Raw genomic sequence first — 25003 nt, forward strand, 5'->3', positions numbered from 1 at the left:
CGATAAATCTTGTACAGGTTATAGAACTTCTTTGGTGATATGCAAAATCATACAGTTTCCCACATATCATTCTGTTGTTTCACACCATGCACAGACTCCATTGATTTGTTCAATAGAACTTAATTTATTTATACATTCTCATCTTCCATATTTGAATTGAAGATTTTTTTTCTTTTTTTAATGCAGTTCAAATGTTTCCAACGCGTTTCGTCCGAAGACTTTTTCAGGGCTACGTGTATATGTTCCACAAATTCAACCAATGTAATCTGGTGTTTTGTTTGTTGGTTGTCCCTTATAAAGGGTAAGCTACAAATAACCTCTGTCTCTAAGGTATTTGCAACAGATGTGCTGATTTTAAAAAGGAAATTGCAAGGTTGCTTTTTTTGATTGCAATCACAAAAAGAGTGTGTTGTCCCTTTTATAAATTCCATTAGCACTGTGAGTACGATGGTTCACAAGTCCATAGTCCTGGGGTGTGTTTCTTTTTGCTTGGGAACAGGCCGCGGGATTATGGACATGATGTAAGCCATCATATTTTCAGTGCTACAAAATATATGCAAGTGTTAATCCCTGGCCCAACCAATGCTGGTCCACAAGTAGAAGAGCACCCATTGGTGCTTTATTTTTATAATGTTTCACTTTTGCCTGCAGCACTTTTTTTGTCTATCCCACTAGCATGAGAGCTGATGCAAGGAACTTTCTTGCTGCAAAGAATTCCATGCTTTCTTTAATTGCTCATGAGGATGGGGCACTGAACCTTAGCAAGGGGCGGGTTTTCATTTCCAAATTGTACTCTGTGCCTTTCTGGGCTCAGACGTTTTACTGAAAAAAAAAACCAGACCTATTCTGCCCTTTATGAGATTCTGGAAGGGTCTCATGCTGGTGCCTGAATACAACTTTGTGTAAAATTCTCTGCATTCATTTCAGCCTGACAATGCACTCCTATTTAATTTAAAGATCGTTTAGAAATAGTTTAAATATATCTAAAGAACTTGTCAAGGTCCGCAGCATCGGTGGCGTGGGGCCATCGGCAAACACGGGCATTCCGTACTTCAGACTACATTTCCCGGCATGCTGTGCATACGTCACGTAACGACGTGGGATGCGCGAGCATACCGGGAAATAAAGGGATGCTGAGAGCGGCGGGGAAAGGCCGATAATTCTATCAGGCTCCGCTTTCCGTCTTCCTCGGGGCAGTGCTGAGAGTCCAATTCCCGCCCCCTCTGAACCTCCCCAGAGTCCGAATACAAGAATACAGACAACTGAGACAATGCAGACGTCGTGGGAAAGGAAGGGGACAGCGGGCAGGGAGATCTGAAATGACAAAGAACAAGGAATTAGAACACCCTACCTCCCTCAATCTACAAATGTCACCTTCCTTATGTTCTCTATAAGATAACCCCCAAGGCGCTTAGGCTATACCTGTAAAGGAAAATACAACAGGCCAAATCCAATGGAGACAGTTGTTTGAGGAGGTATCAGGAACTTATACCCAACTGTGAACATAAAACAAAACACATTCAAGGTTCTCTGCTAAGTAACCACAAGTCCAAATTCTTATATGAGAGCATATGACACATACCATTTACTATTCAACAATTCTCTTAATATGGGTACTTTTCTGTTCCAATACTGCAATACCCCTCATGTCTCCTGAAGAAATGAAATAAGGTAAGAATAATGAACCCTGCATAAAATACGAGGCCACAAGGAGAATACTGGCGTGTAATTTCCTTTGTGTTATAGCTTCACACAAAGGTATACTTCCCTCTATAACACATGAACACACAATAGTTCTATATGCACATATGATGAGTTGTTGAGGGACTGCGAGGCTCGGTGTTACTATCCCACATGTAAGTCCTATCGCACCACTTTTCTCCTCTGTTTCACACAGGAAATAAATGAATAGTTCTTTAGGGCAAAAAGTAGTTATCACCGGGGGTGGCCGCAATCACAAGGGTCTCTATCCTTGTGGCCGAAAATGGCCCAACAACCCTCTGGTAAACTCAACAAGATGTCTGGTGAATGTGTCCCTCTCAGCCGAGAGAAACACCAAGACAGACCAGCAAGTGGGGTGCGCTGTTGGGATCGATGGTACCAACGCCTCGCACACCCAAAACAAACACTGTACTCACAAGTTCGTAGGACTTGGGAAAACAAGTCATAAATCCTACCGCGGCTTCCTTCAGACCAAAACGGAATTATCGGCGTTTCCCCGCCGCTCTCAGCATCCCTTTATTTCCCGGTATGCCCGCGCATCCCACGTCGTTACGTTACGTATCCACAGCATGCCGGGAAATGTAGTCTGAAGTACAGAATGCCCGTGTTTGCCGATGGCCCCACGCCACCGATGCTGCGGACCTTGACAGAACTTTTGAAGTGACATCTTTCAGTAGTTACTCTTATAACTTTATATTTCAACGTTGAAAGAAATGCAGGCTTTTTTTCTATGTTTCCAAATGTTTTACTGGACGTGAAATAACAATGCAGTTCACACTGGTAAAATACTGGCAAACCTACTGATTGGCGATTAATGATGAGACATGTGGGCTCTCTGAAAGGCTAACAGGGCTGGGTCTGAGTCAAATCACATGTCAGAGAATACCTTCATTATATTGTTGCCCGGCATATGACTGAATCCATCCTAGCCCCCTTCCATAGTCACCTGGATTTTATACAATACTCCCTATTTTAGTGCACTTTAAAACATTTCTCTTTTGGGCTTTTTTTGCAAAACCCTACATGTTCTGATTATTGCTACGATAATCTTTCTAGTGCACCATGTCTTATTGTAAGTAATCACCAGAAAGAAACTGCAAGCCCCAAGAAAAATGCTGCTTAAATCTATGTTAATGTTTTAATCTATGCTGCTGGCCCAGTATAAGTTAAGATTCACCCTTCATCAGTTTTCCCTAAAATGTCTTGGGGGAAACCTGCCTCCACCACAACTATAAATCATATTTTGTTTTGATCAATGTTAGTTGCCTACACAGTGTTAAAAGAATACAATTTTAAGTTTCTGCTTCTAAACTAGGTATGATGTATGGTTTTCCGATCTCTGAGGGGATGAATGATTTTAGAGATGGTGTGAATGGTGATTCGTCTCCCCACACATTATGGGTGGAATTGCCATGAAGAAGGTTACAACAGTTGTGGAATCTGGCTCTATCAATGTTTTGCCTTCAATCTTGTCCTTATTGGTTGAAGCAGAGAGACGCAGGCAAAAAAGCTGGACCTGCAAGGTCTGAGGAAGTAATTTATTCAACTGGGCGCAGGAGTTGCACTGCTGTACCCAATAAGACTCAAATCAACGAAGAGTGCATATGTTTGTGAAGGCCAACCCTGCCCTGGCCTTTCTGGCAGACTTCAACAGATGGGAGGTAAACATTTATTGTTTTAAGTTATTTAAAACAATAACAATAAATGAAGGCTTACATATAATAAAAACCATAAGATCACATGATGTCACAGTTCGTCAGTTCATGTCGGCACCCTAAGAATAACATCAAGATAAAATCTGTTAACATCACAATCTGTAAATTGTGCATAGTGCCGCTCTATCAGTTCATCCGAGTTTAAATCAGTGGCTAGTCTGCATTATAAACTTCACTAGAAAGCAGTAGTTATATAAAGCTTTTCACCTGTCCTGTTTATTCTCCACTCCTGTCAGAAATAGATGCAATTACTAATCTAAGCTCATCTGATAGGGGTCAGTGCAAAAAATATTAAAATGTTAAAAAAGAGTGGCCACTGAGTAAATCGACTTGATGCCACTTTATGGGTTTACGGCTGGCATATTTCATAAAGTTGAAAAAAGGTTTTTTGCCTGCGCACTCCCTTATCTACTACAAGTACTCAATTATTCGAAAAACTATTTGTACTGTGTTTGTGTGCTGTTTGGTTGAAAGGCAGCCAGCCCAAAATAACAATCAACCGCTGGTGGGAACTCCACTAGTTTACCAAACGCACTCCAATGTAGTTAAAGTATAACAAATGTTGAAAAACTGTAGTCTGTTTTTTTGTTCAATTAATCACACAAAAAAATACTTCTTGAGGGAAAGACCATGTATTTTTATCATTATTGCATTAAACATTAAAATTCCGACATTTACATCATAGACTAAATAATGCGAAATTTGAATACATGAACTTCTTGTTGCAAAAGCATTATAAAACTGTTGTGGTTACAATACAAAGCATTTTTATATGAAATTATAAACCGCAGTTGAGGAAAAGGCCCAATGCATTTCGGGGGGTTCCCTTCTTCAGGGGCACTGGAAAAAATGAAACAATGTATAAACAATATGTCACAAGTTAGTGATACAGAAACAGAAATGCAATTTTTAACTCTTATTTGCGTAGGCAGTTCATGATGCAAATAATACCAAGTACACATGTTACAAATAAGCCTGTTCATGAACCTAAGTTTATGGGCTTCATATTAAGGTCAAAACTGAGGAAAAGAATGTTAACACCAATTAAATGGAAAAACAGACACAAAGTTGAAAAAAGCTAGGAAAATACCGCCACCACAGATGAATAATGTTACTTTAGAACCAAATGTGGTAGAAAAAGAGTGAAAGATAGTATCGCCAAGACCATTTATACAAGATTGTGAAAGCCTAGTTGTTGATGCCACAGATAAGAAACTATTCCACCACGCCGTGACTATAAGAAAAGGATATGAGTAGTACCCATGTACTCACTTCTCAACTACTGAGTAATGTGACGAAACTGCAGATCCAACAGAAAAAGGCTAACTAAAGCAAATACTTCCACTAAAAGAACAAACAACAAAAACCATATCAATCATTAGCATGAGGTGGGACCAATGCGCTCGATTTCCAAGAGGACAATGTACTGCTCAGAAGTACTTACTCGCTTATTGCGAATGTAACTACAACAAATGGGCGACCAGAAGGAATTTCACTAATATGGAACCGTCTGTCTAATGACTGTGTTCATCAGATAGAAACGACAATTCCATCTGTTTTTTCACTACTCAATTGTAGACCAACAATAGTGGAAAAAACTCTTTTGTATCCACTGCCTGTGAATGAATAAAAGTGATGTCATGAGAAGATTTTCACTCAGTTAGAAATACTGTCATCGCTGGTACAAAATGCTCTTAAAATGCACACGGGTTTAAAATATTGCTGTCATGTATTCACTAGGTAACAGGCCATATTACTAACTAAATTGTAACTGGCAAAAATCCTCTGAATCTGTGATAACATTATTATCAAGACACTAGAAAAAACGGTTGTTAAACAGAATGACCTGCCATGAACGGCTGAGACTCATTTACTCACTGCCTCAGTTAACAAGGTCGACACAATAATTGCCTCTAAAAATCAGTTCATACATTACTTTATTCTTTTCACACGTTTCTTAACCTTTTTTAATCTTTGATTCAGTTTACATGTGAATAGTTGTATCAGCCTTCCGGTCATAGATTAGACCTTCGTTTCCGCTTTACACATGCCTGTACTCGTGATTCACAGTATTACAAGATGGTGTTTGACTGTCCTCACATCACTTTCCATTTACTTGGTGTTAACATTCTTTTCCTCAGTTTTGACCTTAATATGAAGCCCATAAACTTAGGTTCATGAACAGGCTTATTTGTAACATGTGTACTTGGTATTATTTGCATCATGAACTGCCTACGCAAATAAGAGTTAAAAATTGCATTTCTGTTTCTGTATCACTAACTTGTGACATATTGTTTATACATTGTTTCATTTTTTCCAGTGCCCCTGAAGAAGGGAACCCCCCGAAATGCATTGGGCCTTTTCCTCAACTGCGGTTTATAATTTCATTTAAAAATGCTTTGTATTGTAACCACAACAGTTTTATAATGCTTTTGCAATAAGAAGTTCATGTATTCAAATTTCGCATTATTTAGTCTATGATGTAAATGTCGGAATTTTAATGTTTAATGCAATAATGATAAAAATACATGGGCTTTCCCTCAAGAAGTATTTTTTTGTGTGATTAATTGAACAAAAAAACAGACTACAGTTTTTCAACATTTGTTATACTTTAACTACATTGGAGTGCGTTTGGTAAACTAGTGGAGTTCCCACCAGCGGTTGATTGATATTTCATAAAGTGCAATATACAGTGGCTTCTGATAATAATAGTAGCAATTGAATGTGTGACAGCCTCTGTACATCTTTATGGAGTTTGTAAACAGCGTTGTTAGTGCAATAGACAGTGGCTTGAAGCCAGACAAGGCTGGCCCATGCAAATCCTATCTTGCCTTAAAGGAAGGATGCTTAGCCTGCTTTGTGATGGGCACACATCAATTTGTTAAAAATATGGGGCCCAAGGACTAATGGCCTGATCATAACATCAGAGGCGACCGACATAGGTAAGAGCGGTGAGGCGGGGCTTGGGGGAGTCAACAGATAACGGGATAGGTAAAATTAAATGAAAAAAATAATAAAACCACTTACCTTGCGTTCAGTGCATTGCCGAGTCGGCATTGGGGTGAGCGCAAGGTAAGTGGTTTTATTTGTTTAAAATTTAATTATACCTAACTCGTCATGTGTCGACTTACACCCCCCCCCCCCCCTCCGCCCTCGCCTCTCCGCTCTTACCTGTGCCGGCCATGCTTGCATAAAATGCAGTGTATAAAAGTGTGGGGTCCTAACAGTTCATCTCCACTGGGCCTGACTAGATACTTTGATTGCATGTAATACAAGCTATTGACTCTGAGTCTAGTCGACAGTCCATTATTTCAGCTGTCTAAGGGGCTCAGGTTCAAGATCATAAACCCTTCCTGAAGAAATGTCATGCATCTGGTGGAAAGTTGTTCATCATCGCAGCTTAACCATGCAGTAACAGCCTGATCGCATTGGGTGATACTCACACATCGGGACATCGAATGCTCTGAAAGCCGGCCAAGTCCTCCCTATTCTAAAAAAAACATCACTGGATCCTGCCTCCCCTGACAACTTCAGACCTATCTCCAACATCCCTCTATTAGAAAAGTGTTAGAGAAGTGTTTAGAACAGCAACTTAGTGAACACATTAATAACTTCCACCTACTTGACGACTTCCAATCTGGATTCAGACTGGGGCACAGCACTGAAACGACTATGCTCCACATTGTGGACGATGCCCTCCAAGCCCTTGACAAAGGCAAAACCTGCCTTCTTGTCCTCCTAGATCTTCCCTCGGCCTTCGACACGGTCAACCATGAAAATCTACTTGAATGCCTCAAACTTAGGATGGGTTTGGATGGCTCTGTTTTAGAATGGTTTAGGTCCTTCCTCCACAACCGTTCACAGAGATTCTTAATTAACGCAAACTATCAGCTCCCACCCCAGTCACGGTTGGAGTCCCTGAACCCTGTCCCCCACCCTCTTTAATCTTTACCTAGAGCCGCTTACCGAAGTTCTTTGCACCGCTAACATCTCCTACCATATGTACGCGGACGACACCCAACTATACATTAAAATCTCTTCGCTCGAGGAGATCCTCTCCCTGAATGAGGCCCTGAAACAGACCGTCCAATGGCTAGCCAACAACCAACTCAACCTCAACGCAAAGAAAACTGAATTCCTCCTAATCTCCCCTTCAAAAGCCAACCCTGAGATTCAGTCGTGGATCATGGACATCACAGCCCTAAACTGCCCACCGACCATCGTGGACTCGGACAAATCCCTAGGTATAATACTCGACAGCAACCTGAACATACAGGACCACATCAACTCGATGGCCAAGTCAGCCAGGTTCCATCTGTGCTACCTAAGGAAGCTGAAACCAATCATCGAGGATCCCGACCTAAAAATGGCAGTCCAAGCATTAGTCATCTCTAGGCTGGAATATGGCTGTTCCACCCTCTCCGGTTTACCCAAGTTCTCCCTGGCACCCTTAAAAGCCTGCCTCAACGCGGCCGCTAGACTACTTACTGGCACCAGGAAATTGGACCATATCTCTCCACATTTGAAAGCTTTGAATTGGCTCCCCCTCAAGGTCAGAATACAGATGAAGCTGGCATGCATCACTCACAAGGCTCTATATACAAACTCCCCTGCTTATCTGGCACAGAAACTAGTGGTATCTGGAATAAACAGGAACTCTCGGTGCGCCAGAGACCTCTTGCTCCTACCTCCCCGTTTCTGGAAGAAAAAAACCTACAATCAGGCTTTTTTCGGTGCCGCACCAAGAATTTGGAACTCTCTCCCACCCGCCATTAGAAGAATCCCTTCTTTGGCACGCTTCAAAAAGGAGGCCAAAACTTTCCTCATGGGTAAATTCCTGATCTAAACTCCGCCGTCGACCACTTCAGCTGTGCCTGACTATCCTAAGACTACCGCCTTTGCCGCAGTTCACCTATTCACACCCCCAAGATTCGTTGGGTTTTTATGGTCTCTAACTGTTAAAGTAACCATCCACATGTGTTTCCTTTACTCCACATGGGTCCAGCACCACTGCACCTCTCCAATGTATTTATTCTTTTGTATGCTGCTGTACAGATATGCCTTTTGTATGCCTTTTTTGTTTGGTTCTCCTCTGTAAACCTTGTAAAGCGCTCTGATATCCTCACGGGTCAAGTTTGCGCTCTATAAAACACTTAAAAACATAAATAAATAAATAACCATTAGCCTCCTAAGTTTTTTAAGGCAAGACAAAAGCAGAATACATAAGTGATTCCTGTTTGAAGTTGCACAGTCAACAGTTGTAGTTAGCGGTGCCTTTTAAGCGTCCAAATTTGTATACTTTTAATGGAATTAGACCACATTGCATCCTCAAGGGTGTCCTTTTAAGGGTCAGATTCATAGAGTTGGATAGATATTTGGCTTTTCCCTTGTCCTGATAAAACGACATGCATAAGTTTGCATGGGCCTTTTGTGCTAGTTCTTGTCGGTCTTCTTCCCATCATATTAATTTTGTCTTTTTGACTAGAATCTTGGATATTACTTTTTGCTGCAGCTTTTATGTGAGTATACTCCGGACTCCCAAACATTCAGTTGCCACCAAAGGATCTCACTCAAGCTTCTTTTCCTGAAGGCCTCGCTTTATCAGTTCTTCGAGGGACCCTTTAGGGGCCACTACGAGATTAACAAAGTAGCTCAAGAATCGAGCTTTCATCATTACTGCTTGTTTGTTCAGTCTAAATTCTAATCGTATTTAGGATGATGGTGTGACAATGGGGAGAAGAAACAGTTTTCTGAAGAAGTTCATTTGCACTTTATCCAGCCATTTGTCAGTTTGATCTTTAAAATCGGGCACCCGTATGTTAAAGTTGGCATGAACTTAGCTTCAATTACTTTGCAGATGCCTGTGAGGTCGGTGCCGTGCACTTGATAGTTTCCTGAAGCATTTAATCATGGGCAAAGAAGTATCTTTCAGGTACGCAAGATGAGTTGCTTGTGAGCCTCGCTGATTAAAGTAAATGCCTAGATACTTTAGTCTTGGAACTACCTCCAGGGCTACCTCGTTCCTACTAAATGTAAAGTTTGGTCTGTTGGAAGTGTTACTTCTGGAAACACAAACCAAATTTTTTGTTTTAGGTGGTTTACTGCAAATGTGTTGCCCTTGCAGTACTGTGCAAGAGCCTCCAGCGTTCGTTGAAGCCCCTCTGCTGTATGGTAAAATAGTAATGTGTCATCTGCATTTTGGAGCCACTGGATATGTGTGCCAGCTAATTTGGGAAGGAAAGCTGAGGCTGAGGTGAGTGCATCATTTATATCTGCCACGTAGAGATTAAACAGAAGGGGTCTCAAATACATCCTTGTTTCACCCCAGTAGTGGTGTATATCTTGTGGGTCGTAACTCTACTTGCTGATGTTTTCACTCATGCCCAGGTTTTTGTATAGAGGCTCCTGATTGCTCTGAGCAGGTATCCCAGGATGTCCCAGTTGGAAAGCGTCTACTAGAGCCTAGCTTTGTCCACTTTGTCAAATGCTGTTGTAAAATCAGTTGATGCTACAGACAGTACAGTGGTGGGGCATCTTTGATGTTGGCGTTTTGGATTAGAGAGGAGAGGATAATTAGGTTATCTTCAGTTCCATGACCGCACCTGAAATCAGACTGAGTAATAGAGATTAAGGACTTCAGGTTTGCCCATTTCTCTAGCTTGTTGTTCAAAGATTTTGCGAAGCATTTGCCATCAATGCCTAAGATGGCAATTAGCCTAAAAGTGGCTGGTTGATCGTTTGAGCAACTTTTTATAAATTGGTGTTAATATGGCACCTCTCCAACTGTCTATCATTTCATGTGTCGCAATGCCATTTTTGAAAAGAGGACTTAGCAAAGTGGACAATTCCGCTGATTTAAATATTCTAGTTGGTAGACCATTTAGTCCTGGTGCTCCTGCCAATCGAAATAAAGGCAATATTTGTGTGATCTTTTCTTTTTCAGCCATCATTTACCTCCATTACTCTTGATTTTCATGCAGGGATTCCAAGTTATTATCCGATAGATGGACTATACTAGGTCCATCTTCCACGGAGTGGTATAGGTTCAAGATGTATTCTGCCCTCTTGCAGACGTAAACTAAGGGGGAGACCTTCAGATTATTTTTGCTCATTCTTTTCTGTACTATTGTTCAGAATGTTGCACAGTTTTTGTTTTTTTGAGGCTTCATGTAGTTCCATTCATAGTTTTCCTCCTCTTAGCTGGCTACTTCCCATGCTTTGACTGTAGGCCGTTGTCATTTTCCGAATCTCATTCATGCTAGTTGAGATACTCCAGTTCTTGTGTGCTGTTCTCAGAAGCTTGTTTAGTTTACGTTTATGGCCCCTCAGTGACGCGGGGCAGCTGTTTATTTGTCTCTTTCCTGCAGCACTCTCCTTGTTGGCACATAAATTAAGTAGTTTATCCAGTAACTCGGGCCAGTGCTGAGGTAGGGGCAACTGCTCCCTTGCTCCTTTTGTTAGAAATTCTATCAGTACCTCCTTTTTTCCATTCAAAGTCCCTGTCGACCATTTTCCTCTTCGCAACCAACAAGTGCCCTCTTTATTGCCGATAGTTTGAATTTGTTGGAGTGTAGGAAAGTAAGATCCGCTTTTATGGTTACCCCCTTTTTTTGCGTGGTTTTTATGCTGTTTCTGAATAGTCTGACTGGGATCCTGCTAATCAGGACCCCAGTCTCTTTGCTTTCTGCCCTAAATTAGTATGGTAAGTACTTAGGTATATCCCAGATTGGACACTGGTGTACCCATATCAGTCTCTAGTATATGGTACTGAGATACCCAGGTCATAAGTACACAAGGGGTCCCCCATCGGCTGAAGCATGTATTATGCTACCGATGAGGGACCATTCAAACTGTAACTACAGGCATGCCATTGCAGCCTATGTAAGCTGGTGCTAGCACCACTTACAAAAGATATAGGTTTCCCTATATCTAAGGTCACTGTACTTAAAAACTTTAAGTCACCCCTAAAGCAGGCCTTTCAATCCTGAAGGCAGGGTGCTTGGCTCTAAGTGTGAGGGTGACCATGCATGAGCGTGACACAGCTACAACCTTTGGAGTCCATTCTCCCAGGTTGTAGGTGCATCAGCCATTGCAATACATAGAGTAACATTACGCCATGACCATCTCTAAACTGGCTGTAACAAACCCTATCATGTTTGGCTTCAAACATGTTGGAATCATACCTTCCACACCATAAACGATTCCATGCATTGTAAAGCTCCTCCGAGAGGCCCTCAGTGCTCCCGGTACCAGTCTTCTAGATCCGGACAGTACAACATGGCTGCTGCTGACCAGAGACACGATTCTGCCCTCTTGCTGCTGAGCCAAGCTCGAGCACGAGAAGGCAGAACAATAGGTATCCTGTCACAGGGAGGTGTGACCACCTCCCAGACAGGATTTAGTGTATTGGGCCGGGTGGGAGCGCTTGCCAGCACCACTCAGTCTGCTTAAGGGGCACATTTAGTGCCTTTTGTGGCATAGTCCAGTTCAAACCAGCTCAGGGAGCTGTTGGCTCCTGCTCTTGCACGAAACTGGACAAAGGACAAGGGAGTATCCTCCCCACTGTCAGACCCTTCCCCTATGAGGGAACAATGAATCCTACCAACCCTTTCTTTAGGGCAGTGGTTCCCAAACTGTGGTCCGCGGACCCCCAGGGGTCCGTGACACATTCCCAGGGGGTCCGCTGGCAGCAGTTGTAAAAGCACTGCAAAGTTCATTGTATAATCAGCAGTTTTATGGCAACAATAAAAGTGTCAAGAAAACTCCGGTGATTAATGCACTTTCTAAAGAGAGATGGGAGTTTTGTCCAGTGGCAGCTTTGAGTCATCTAAGGTAGCGCAGAGGGTGAATATGTCTGCCGCAAAGAACGCGTACCATGTATTTTAAAAACATTATTTTATGTGCATAGCTCAGTGGTTAACTGTTTTTGTCATTTCATTGAGATTCTGTTGGCAATGTGAAGTTAATAACTTACAATCGTAATCTAGCATAGTGTGCTATGAACTGGCATAAAAGAGCGCATTGCAAACTGTATGGTACAAGTTATCAAGTTATTTTTTTTCCCCAGTCTTTCGTTATTCTGGTGCTGCTAAAAAAAGGTTTGTTGGGGTATAAATACATTCTTATTATTAAAGTCAATGTTAAACACTATGTTTCGTTCTGAATCCTGAGTTTGTGCTTCTCCAGACCAAGCACTCTTAAGGAAAGCTTACCAGTATGTATGACATGTGAATCCTACACCTTGAAGTCCTCTTTATCTTATAAAACATTCTCTATACACTGATTTACACATGCATGATTCAATGTTTCTTTATGTATGTGGTGAAAAGTGCTATGACACCCTACACTGGTGTGAGAGGTGCTATGAAACAAATGAAATACATTTGACAGAGGGGCTATGAAGAGATGGAGGGTGATAGTGAGAGAATCATTGAAGAGCCCCAACAAAGATTGTCATATCCTGGTGCACTGTAGGTAATAAAATTCAATATATGATGTCAAATGTGTTGTAGAATGGACCTTTTTGCCTAATGTTCTTGGGGGGAGAGGCCTCCAAAGCCCCCTTTGTAATGGTCAGGCTCACTCACTGCACTTAGTGTGCACCATACGGTCTGACAACATTTACCAGACCTGTTTTGGGTTTCCAGTCCAGCCATGGCAGGAGTAGGAGCCTCATACCGCGACATAAAACCAAACATTGAAAAGTTAGTCGCCAAGATGTAGCACCAACCTTCCCAATAAAAATGTTCGATTTTTGCAAACATTTTCAATATAAAATAATAACCTCTTTAGGAATTCAAGTATTTGGTTGGTGTGCCCTTCTTTGTGTATCTTTTTGCGAACGATTGTGTAAATGTTTGATATTTATATAGTACATATATATCACATTGGATGACTTTGGCCCGTGAGGAGCGTTACGTGCAGAGACTAAGCTGCTGCTACTTTTCATTTCCCTACCTCGCCGCACCCGCTCCTCGGGTGCCGCTTCGTGAATTGGGGCAGAGGAATTGAGGACGGCTGGAAGGAGCTGAGGATCATGGGCTTTTGCTGGAAGGTCGCATCAGGGCTGCGAGCGTTGTTGCAGGGACTCCATCTCCCAGGAGTCCCTGCCTGACCTAGAGCCATCACCTGGTCCACTCTCCCTGTTGCTCCGCCTACAGCCCACCTAAGACGATTTCAACTGCCAGCCTGCACCCTTTCTGTGGGATCACATTGGATGACTATAGCCCGTGAGGAGCGTTACGTGCAGAGACTACAGCTGCTGCTACTTTTCATTTCCATACCTCGCCGCACCCGCTCTGCGGGTGCCGCTTCGTGAATTGGGGCAGAGGAATTGAGGACGGCTGAAAGGAGCTGAGGATCGTGGGCTTTTGCTGGAAGGTCGCATCAGGGCTGCGAGTGTTGTTGCAGGGACTCCATCTCCCAGGAGTCCCTGCCTGACCTAGAGCCATCACCTGGTCCGCTCTCCCTGTTGCTCCGCCTACAGCACACCTGAGAGGATTTCAACTGCCAGCCTGCACCCTTTCTGTGGGATCACATTGGATGACTTTGGCCCGTGAGGAGCGTTACGTGCAGAGACTACAGCTGCTGCTACTTTTCATTTCCCTACCTCGCCGCACCCGCTCCGTGGGTGCCGCTTCGTGAATTGGGGCAGAGGAATTGAGGACGGCTGGAAGGAGCTGAGGATCGTGGTCTTTTGCTGGAAGGTCGCATCAGGGCTGTGAGTGTTGTTGCAGGGACTCCATCTCCCAGGAGTCCCTGCCTGACCTAGAGCCATCACCTGGTCCGCTCTCCCTGTTGCTCCGCCTACAGCCCGTAACCCTCCCTACTTACAGGATGCAGCATACCGCTGCGCGGGAGCGTCCCGGGAGAAGCCCGGGACAAGGGCGGGCCGTCTGTGGCCGTCAGAGGCTGCAGGAGGCTGGGCCGGGCCACCCCTCTGACTCTCTGACTTTTATCGTACTGCTTCGGATTCTGTCCCCTTCCTCGAACTATATGATAGTAAGTCATGTTATACAAGTACTTTGACTGTTTGCGCTATTGACTTGGTTGTTACCCTTTAACCTCCATATTGTCTAGGATTGCTTTTAGAATCTATTTATCTGTTCTTATACACCAAGGATGTCTACTTCTGCCCCAAATTCCCTACCTAGTAGTGTAGGTATATCCATACTAGGGCCGCTAGATAAATATTTTGCTAGAGCCACAAGGGATATAGATAGGGAGATATCGTTAGCAGAGAAACGGGCAGAGCGCCGTTTCTCTATTGAACTTCTTAAGAAACAGCCACCCCCTATCCCTCAGAAGGCCGCAATGAGTACATTACCACATAATACTACGCCTACTAACACAGATGCAGATTTGTTTAGCACAGAAAACATCCCATTAATATTTCAAGATACTCCGCCAGCACTAGACGACATGGAAGTAATCTCAGACTGTAACACTATTAAGCTAACAGCCACATCCAATTGTCTCATTGATTTAAATACTCCTTTACCTATAGACACAGTTCCACACTCTAATAGTAATACCCCTTCCCTTGTGTTAAAATCCCAAATTGAGGCAGTCGTGTTGCTAGATTCTCAACCGTCTGTTGTAGCTAGTATAGCACATGACAAACCACCTAGTAAGGAGAATAGAGGAGCTTTTCGCTCCCCACCAAGAAAAAGAAGGAGGAAGGACGGGGTAAAAAAGGGGGTTAGAACTTCACGGGCGGCACCACATGAAACGGAACCTAAGCACAAGTCTCTTAATGTAGTAGGGAAGGAGGATCAAAAGGGGCTATTAACTGCAAATTTCACATCTTCTTCCAACAAAGGGCTATTGGAGGCAATCAAATGCCTTTTAAATGCTCTTATACTTCCACTCACTGAGAGAGTAAAAAGACTGGGGGAAAAAGTGGATTGTCTTTTGCCAGAGCCTACCCTGACAGAAAACCACAATCCAATTAATCGAAGTGAGGCTCGCCCGATAACTAAACATCTTATTAATAATCCATCTAGGCAACATACAGCTATCCCTAGACCCAAAAATGTGCCTGCTGATACAAATTCCATCAAATCAGCAGGCACAGCAGGCACAACAGTTACTACAGCTACAAAAGTTACAAGTAGAGAAAAGAACCAACCAGGTGCCACAAAAACTGCCCATACTAGAAACGATCCCCCCACCATGGCATCCCACACGACCAGAGCGAAACCCAATTTTAGAAATAGAGTAGACCTGCCCCCGGAATCGTCTAACTATGTCATCATTTTAACGGGTGTTCCAGTTGTGCCAGTAGAAAACATAGAATCTAACATCAGTCTGAAAAATAAAGTTATCCACTCGCTGCGTAACAACAGACCGTTACCATTACATCTGAATGGAGATATAGTTTCAGTGAGAAGGTGTAATTGGGTGGGCCTACGTCCAAAAGACATAGAAGGTGACGTGATAATAGTAAACTTTAGGGACCATAGAGTGGTCACATATATTAGTGACTGGTACCCAGGGAGAAGTGAGGGAGGAGTATCATCCCGAAACTTGAGCTACTTTTATCCAGAAGCTCTGCTGATGCCCCCAAATAAACCCCCAAGCTGGCACAGTTTTGATGTCCCTCATCGACCTAAACAAACCCCGAACTTTGTCGTTCCTAGTTATCACAACAAAAATTTCATCCATCTCTTCCCACCTACATACTCAAACAGGTACCCAATCCCGATTGATAACAACTACCACCCTATAGACCCGAAGGAATACTGGAACGTCCCATTACACAATCTATTTCATCCTCTATCTGGTATGGACGCAAACAAATGACTTATTCCATCAACCCTCAATGAGAGAGTTGTTTGTGAGCACACGTTAAATTCCCATTCCTTAGTAGAGACAGTTAACTTTGTACCGGGGACGTTCCATTTAATTCCTTCGGGTGAAGAATTGATAAGGGAAGTGATCCCAAATGGGAGAAATGGTATAAAATGGTCTGATCAAGGTCTAGAAAATTCTGGTAGGTCACTAAATGAGCTAGGCCCATCAAATAATTTTCATGAAATTACTATAGGCGAGGTAAATGCGGGGGGGGGGGCATCACTGAAATCTCGAAAGATAGCATAGTGTGTGATAACCCACGGTCGAACAAGACGTCCCTAAAAAATGGTCCATTACGTTTTGGAATATAGCTGGTCTTAAGGCGAAACTAGGTAACCCAAATTGGAAACATTTTATTGATAAATGCGATGTCATATGTTTACAGGAAACTTGGGCAGAGATAGAATATCATATGTGCGGCTTTAAAACTATATCTATTCCTGCCGTAGCATCAGTACATGGGCGAGCAAAAGGGGGACTATGCATGTACATTTCCAATTGCCTTATCTGTAAAAAAATCGAGCTGTATTCCTATAGTTGTTTCTATCATATCGTTGGGTTACATTTCAACAACTCAGCCTGCATATTAATAGTTAATTTTTATAACAATATTCCGGTAGCAGATATATCAGTGGTGCTCAAAACTCTAAATATGAAACTCAATAGCAAATACAATAGCTCCCATAAACAGTTCATTGTCATATGGGGTGGTGATTTCAATTGTTCTTTATGCGAAAGATCAGGAACAGGAAATTGTGGACTAACAACTGATAGGGACACCACCCAGACACATTTTCAACACACCTTAACGGGGAATGCTCTAAATGAGATCATGTTTAACAACGATTTAGGGTTCTCAAACGAATTATGCCATACTGCGACCCAATCCACCCCAACTTTCAATGGGAGAGGTTTACTGTCTACAATTGATTTTATCCTTATCTCTTCGAGTTACAGGGATTGTATCTCCAGCCATAATGTTTTAAACTCTCCATTAAGTGACCATTTTCCTATTAGGATTGAGTTATTGGACTTACATTCAACAGTGCATAAAAGAGCTGAGGTCTCCTCTGAAAATTTAAAAATTATCAGGCAAAATGGATATGCTTTAAGATGGACTAGGGTGGTCCCAGAGGAGTTCCTTAGTAATTTAATCAATACATGCAGTACTAATTTTTCTGTTTGCTTGGACCTGGCATCTGATGATGCTGATATCATAAGTAATTTTAGTGAAATCATTACCTGTATAAAACGAGGTCTCTGGGTAAACGTTAAGGAAAAGAAGTCCCAAAGGAAACCTAGAGGCTGGTTCACATCAGCTTGCAGTAAAGCTCACAAACAATTAAAATTGGCCTTACATAAGCAAAATAGAAATCAACCCCTGATAAGGTCTTTACGTAAGGAGTACAAAACTGCACTAAAATATCAAAAACAGCTGATGAAAAAGGAAGCTTGGACAGCCATTATGGAAGCCTCAGAATCCAAGGACATGATGGCCTTTTGGAGGGCAGTGAATGCTCCATTTTTCAAGGACAATACTAAGGCCCGTATGGAGATAGCTGCCACTGAGGATGAATGGGTCAAGCACTTTGAAGCACTTTATCACCCAGCTGCAACTACCAATGACACAGCGAGTGAACCCACGTGTAAGGGGAAGGGTACTAAAGGGCTGCAACTTAACTTTTTACTGGAGGAAGTAATCAGGGGTATCAACACTAGTCTAGGGGGTAAGGCACCAGGCCCTGATGGTGTCCCTGTGGATATTTTTAAGAAAAATATATTGCTCTGGGCACCTCTGCTCACTAGAACTTTTAATGCTGCATGTTCAATAGGTCTGCTTGGCACTTAGTACAAATCGATTATTGTCCCGATTTTTAAAAAGGGAGACAGAGCAAACTGCGCTTGCTATCGGCCCATATCCTTGCTCGACTCTACCATAAAAATTATTTGCAGAGTCATTTTAGATAGATTACACTTATGGGCAGAGGAACACCATATTATCAGTGATCTCCAATATGATTTTCGCGAAGGAGTCGGTACCATCAAGCAGGCTCTTAATTTATTAATATTGACTGAGAAGTATACCACTGCCAAGGGTGGAAGACTTTTCTTAACTTTTTTAGATTTGACATCTGCTTTTGACTTTGTAAATCATGGGAAATTATGGACTATTTTAACCAAACTAAGAGTGGATGTGAATATTATTACATTTCTGAGGGAGTTGTATAATGGGGCCAGCGCAATGGTCAGATATGGTAAAAATGGTGAGTGTACAAGAGAGTTCAGTGTTGCGAGGGGCGTGAGGCAAGGGTGCGTCCTTGCCCCATTTTTATTTTCTATTTATATAAACAACTTGGAGGCCACATTATTACGGGACTGCAACGATATGCCTACCGCCTCAGCTCGTCGAATACCTGCTCTCATTTATGCGGATAATGCCGTTCTTATGGCAAGAACTCCCATAGCCATGCAGACTATGATTTCTTCTTTTAGTTCCTTCATGGCTAAACTTGATTTACAAATAAACTGCACTAAGACCTTTGCTATGAATTGTGGTGGTAACAAGAACCATAAGAAAAAAAACATGTTCATATGATCAACCCCTTTACAACATACACCAACCTTCGCTTACCTGGGGATCTTGTTTGATCGAACTGGTAAATGGAGTTGTGCGATCCAAGCCAGGAATTTATTATTCTCCAAATCTATAATGGCCCTCAGGTCTTTTAGTAAGAAGATGGGCAAAAAGCCAGTTAAAGAGCTTTTATAAATATACAGAGCTAGTTGTGTCTCGGTTGCATTATATGGGGCTGGTATATGGGGTGATTCAAATGTTAGTAGTCTTCAAGTCACCGAAAATGTTTTTCTACGACACCTCTTAGCTCTTCCAAAGAGTACGTCCAGCTACAACTGCCAGCTAGAATTGGGCATCCCCTATTTGGAAGATTTAATTAAGTTGCAACCGATTCTTCTATGGCATCGTGTATGGACCAATGAGAAATGCCATCTAAATCGTCTTATCTTGGGGGATGCACTGAAACTAGATGGGGGAAAAAGGATAAAATGGTTGTGCTATATAAAAGCATTTTGTGATAACATCAAGCACCCGGAATTTTTTACTGACCCTTCATCTATGTCAGATATCCCCAGGAAAGTATTGAAACATCTAAGCCTAAATTTCCTTGAGAACCAAAGAGAACGAATTGAATTGTTAAAAAAGACTGTAATTGCCCACCAATTGATAGTTAAACCAAGGATTATCCAGCCTTATTTAAACCTTCGAATGAAAGAACAAGAAAGGTTCCTGTTGACCAGATTTAGGTTTGGTATTTTGTATAGACTGTTGAGTTTTCCTGCCACAAAAGATTGGTCTAGGGTAATTTGTAAATGTCCGTGTGATAACATCTCCACCCAATCAGACATACATATTCTCTTTTTTTGTAAATTTTATGTTAAATCTAGGAAGAGATGGATCATGCCTATTTTAAAATATATGAATATGAGACAGTGTCGCCCTGCATTCCTTGCCATACAACTTTTGGAGGATATCTTTTCAGTGGCCTCTGTTGCGGCATTTTTATAAAGTACTTTTTATCTACGTAAGAAAATGATCATATGAATTTTCGCTATTCTAAACTCCTGGCCTATGTTGATACTGTGCATACTGTTTTTACAAATATTGGTTATGATGATGTATGTTTTTTCTTTTTATGTGATTTGATGTACTTTTATGGTTATTTATGAAATATAACCGAATAAAGTTCTTTTGATTTGATTTGATTTGATATAGTACAAATTGCTCGGGGGACCCCGGCTTCCAGTAGTGACTCAATGGGGGTCCTCAGAAGTCAAAAGTTTGGGAACCACTGCCTTATTGTACTTAAGGGCTTACTTGAGAGTAGGTCCCTAGATCCATCGTGGGACAAGATGAATTTCAAGATACCACTTCTTCGATCGTCAGGACACTCTGGGCTTCGCTCTGGGCATCAAGGCTGCAACTGGGAAGACTCCTGCTGCTCCTGATCTTGTTGGCCTGCTCGTCTGCTGCAACTCCATGCCTGTGCTCCATATAGGAACCTTCCAAGGCCTGTGGGCACCCAAGACACCCTAAGGAATCTCCCTTGAAGTGAAGGAGTCACCCCCCTGCATCTGCAAGCACCCCAACTAAGCTGACTGGTCTGCTGATCCTGGGCTCCCACGGATTCCGAAAGGCTCAGCAACACAGGTGGTGGCTCTTCACATCCCTCGATGCCTGCCCTCTCCTCTTACTAAGTTTGAGGCCAGTATCCCTCGTCTGAGCCACAGAAAGTGAACCCTGTGCACCACGTCGACTTACTGTTGCAAAGGCTTGTTGGCCTCCTTCCATAAAGATCTTTGGGCTCCAAGTAGCCCCCACCTCAAGCATCTCCTGTGACAAAGATTTTTGTCCTCACCACATCACTTGCACCGTGGGCCTACATCTTTGGTGAGCTGCTCTAGGTCCTCTTGTGACTCTAGTGCCGTGAATACTATGGATGTCTGAGACGGAGGACAGTGCATTTAGAAGACAGGGGCATATCACAGCCTTCATGATCTATTATTTTACATCATCTTCTTCTGGGGTATCTAATATTTGGACAAATATGGATCTAAATCATCCCGAAAAAGAGCTGCTCCCAGCATTGATCTGCAGCCATCAGCAACTCCTCCATGGAGGACTATGGGCAATTTTTGATTTTCAGTATTTACGTGGACATTTGAGCGATCTGCACGACCATAACAGTTCTTCTAAGACCGCAATCTCTTATTTAAAGCCTTGAGGAAATCACTGGATGTGACGAAACACATGTCGGCTGATGCACGTCATCGTTAAGGAAATGTTTTGCAATCTGTACTTATTTCGGGACTAATTTTGAGAGCATCTAGTACTGTTTAAAAACTGTTACAGTTATGCTTTTAGCTTGCATGTTTAAAGGAAAAAAACATGTTAGTATGTAATATATTGATGATATTTTTTCTAAAGAAACTTTATCTGAATCCATCTCTGTGATAGAACAGACTTTTCCATATTGGTGTAAAACTTATCAAGGTCAATCATTTGTAATTTCTAAAATTTAAGAGTCCCTGGATTCATTTAGTCGCAAAGATTTATAATTATGTTTTTTTAAATGCATGCTTCGATAAAATTATTGTTATGTCACAGACAGTAAAAAGGGCACTGTGCATGGTCAACAGTCATGTGAGTTAGATAAAAGGAATGTAGCGTTTACTGCTTAGACATGTCCATATTGGACAGACGTTACCAATGTCTCAACAGCAGGTCTTTCAAAACCCTTTGTTGATTTATGCACACTCCCCCCATGCACCTTAATGGTCCACCCAAGCGTTTTCATAGCCCTCCCAGATCAAGAATCATAGAGCTGGCCCTGGCTCTCACTCTTGTGAGAGTGTCTGGCATCAATTTAAAAAGCGCTTCATTACGCACCCACCATGCTCTGATTATAAGAAAAAGAAGGCTTCATCATAAGCTCACTTACACAAGCTCTAAACTTTGAGAATCACACTGGTATCTTCCTTCGTAGTCTTGTATGTATTCAGCGCTTTGATCGTGGATAAAAACTATTCCCCCTTTTTCCAGCTGTCTGCTCCATCTTTATTGGAGTTTCAAATTTAGATTTTGACAATCCACGTTACTCTGTTTACATTACCATGTGGCGAAGGGGTGTGTCTGGTGAAGATGGGTTGGGCCGTGCCTGCACATTGGCTTGACAGTCATAGCACGCACTTGAACAGCTGATTTGTACGTAAATAAAGGACATATGTGCTCGTTGGCAGACTACAAATTGGCCACGTTTTTGTTCAGGCACGCAGATCAAAGTGTTTGGCCAATGTTTCGCCGCAAAGCTTTTGAGAGGCTTCCTAGCACCCAGAACGCATTATACAGGGTCAATTGTTACGGCCCCCAAACGACTTCACCCTATCAACTTTCATTGTGCTTAGTCGCTGAATACACCAGTGCAAGATGGCCGTGGTATAGGTTCTCACAGCTGACAAAACGTCATGTTTCTTCATTCGTACACCATTGTCCAATTAATCCATTCTGCCCCAGTGGCTGTACATGGTGGCCTCGACGTACGTCCACTCTGAACAGACTTCCAACAAGAACGTTACGTTTATAAGGGAAACGCTGGTTTGACTGGAAACGCACTCGGCAATTGGATTCTTCCTTAGTCTCTAAGCAAGGAGGCACCCATCTAACAAACGAAGCAGTGCAAGGCGACCCATAAAGTTAACCTCTTTACATATTAAGTAGTATTTCCACCATTGTTAGTCACCAATATTTGAAGTCAGTATTTTTATAAAAAAACCAAAAATGTATCTGCGTGTCTATTTTTATATATTTACAGAAGTTGAAAAGAGAGCACATTGACGCAAAACTATTAGCAGTCACTCTTTGTTTATACTAATTTTGCAGGTAGTTTCACATTAAAACATTTTTGTTTACTTTCTTATGCATTTATCGGCATGCAGAATACTTTAAAAATGGCGGTGGCCTTCCGATTTTAGAATCTCTAGGTATTTTAGCCTCTTTCTATGTCCATGCCTCTTCTAGGCAGCGTTCTGCTCGTTCCACTAGGGGAAGCAGAGGCCGGGAGGGCGTGACGCGTGCGCAGTGGGCGTCGCCAAGGGGGGAGGGGGCCTGAATCGGTCCCCGTAGCAGGTCAGGAGAGTAGCTGCGACTGGGTGTTGTGCTTCGTCGAGGGACGTCCGAGACCGGAAGTGTCATTACGCAGTCTTGGGGTACAGCTGTGCCTCCTGACAGTAGAAGAGGGGGGGCCTGAACATTTCGCCCATAAAACAGGTACTTGTTCGTGAGGAGGGAGGTAATAGAATGAGTTAGCAGACCTGCCACCGTGACTCCCATCAGGTGTTAATTGATGGTGTGACTCTTTGCCAATGTGGAAGAAGAGTGTGCTTTCGCTGTACCTTTGATGCTTGCACTCCCTTTAATTTTTGCTCCACCCACACCTTTGGGGTTCTCCAGATGCTCTTCGCTGCCTTCAGACTTTGTTATCCTCTCAGTAGCGTCGCGCATACTACCAGTATGACGATCGCCCTCACACAATTAGTCCTAACACAACAAGGGTTTAAAGGAGTCATTTCCTCAGGGCACCTAGGTAATAAGATACGTTGTTTTGTGGTCGGTGTTAACCACGCCCCCTCCATAATAATGTTGGTTTGTCGGTTCTTTTTATCTTGTTCATAGTCTGGTGCTTTGGTGTAGTATGCTACCCCATGTGAGTTGAGTGGTCCCCTCAGCGCCTTGTTGGGAGATTTCCAGCTGTTGTGTTTGGTACTCACTTTGCCGGCCCCACAGCCACTTTTGGAGGGTGGTTCGCTCTTGCTGGGCACTGTTATTTCTGCAGTAACTCTCTCAGGTGCGTTTCTCCTCTGACACATCCCAAAGCTACAGACTGCTCCGCCCATTCGATGAAAACATCTGCTCTTCTCACCACACGCCAGACGCGTGCGGCTTCCTTTTCAAGAAATGTGAACCCGGCTAACTCTCAGATCCGCTCTGATGAACAATCCCAGACTCATCACTGTTCCGCGCACCTACAAGTAGTAAAATCCTAGCGAACCCTTGTTCAAATTGTAGGCGGAGACGACCGCCAAATATTGCAAATTAGCTTTCATTCCGCCCCTTCCATCGCACACTTTACGATCTCAGCAGAAGACACTTTTTACAGTTATAATTGTTTTTTGTTTAATGTGTCACACGGTGAGAGGGCTATTAATGTTAGTACACTGTAATCGCATAGCAACTTCGTGTGTAAAGACTCAATGGTCCGCACAGTTATGGGCTTTAAAATGCATGACCATGTCTTTTTTTCTTTCTAAAGCAATATGTAACGACTAATATTTCCCCGCATGTTTGGACCGAAGGACCAAAACTGCGTTTTTTCTGTAGGGAAACGACGTTCACATTATGTTGTTTTTTTGAAATGGTATTGTTTTTGGTTACCGTTTTGCCCTGGCGATTAGACATTTAATTGTTTAGTCTCGAATATGTGCAATCATAACAATGGCCAGGGTTTATGTTTGTGATAACATTGTTTAACTATGGAAGTTTGAAGAACGGATTTACAAATAAAGCAGTTTATAACTTTTTGATGCTCTGCTAAGTTGAACGCCTGTAAAACCTGATCGATAATAATTCTGTGGGAAAACACCCCAAGTACAAATAGCATTTAGTGTGGGTGCACACATTGGTTTTCATCTGACTTACTGGGTTACTTAACGAGGGAATAAATCACACAAACATATTTTGCACGTTTGCGTTTATCAATCTAAAGGCAGTAAAAAATCCAAGGTAGTTTTTTTTGTGCTTTTATTTTCACTTGGTTCGTATTACAAAAGCAGATGCAAGTACCTTGTTATGCACGCTTTGCAGCAACTTAAGGTTGTATGAACATGGACATATTAGATTGTCTTAAACTAATTACTGTCTCGTCCCAGTCATGTCAGTGCTTCATAGTTTGGTCATGCCGATTTGGGAGCAGACCCCCCCCCCCCCCCCCCCCCCCACACCATTTTAAGGAAATGTGCCTTTTTGCCACAGTAAAAGCTTCAGTGTGCAGTAATACTGGAGCTGCCTATGATAACCGAAGAGGTGAATTTAGGGGGCAGTCCTTAGAGAGTAGTGTCTTATCAGCCGTGCTCTTTTTGTA

At 42.5% G+C, this 25003-nt stretch overlaps 1 protein-coding gene across 2 annotated transcripts in view; it reads left to right on the top strand.

The window, feature by feature from the left end:
* The first annotated feature begins 22913 nt into the window (after nucleotides 1-22913).
* Nucleotides 22914-25003, top strand: part of KDM4C (lysine demethylase 4C) — a 2012700-nt gene continuing 2010610 nt past the window's right edge. For both annotated transcript variants that reach the window (XM_086961357.1, XM_086961358.1), the window contains exon 1: nucleotides 22914-23133. The gene's annotated coding sequence lies outside the window, so the exon portion shown is untranslated. The remainder of the gene's footprint in view (nucleotides 23134-25003) is intronic.

This window comes from Lissotriton vulgaris, chromosome 3_1 (assembly GCF_964263255.1).
Source record: "Lissotriton vulgaris chromosome 3_1, aLisVul1.2, whole genome shotgun sequence".
In the NCBI taxonomy this organism is placed as follows: domain Eukaryota; kingdom Metazoa; phylum Chordata; class Amphibia; order Caudata; family Salamandridae; genus Lissotriton; species Lissotriton vulgaris.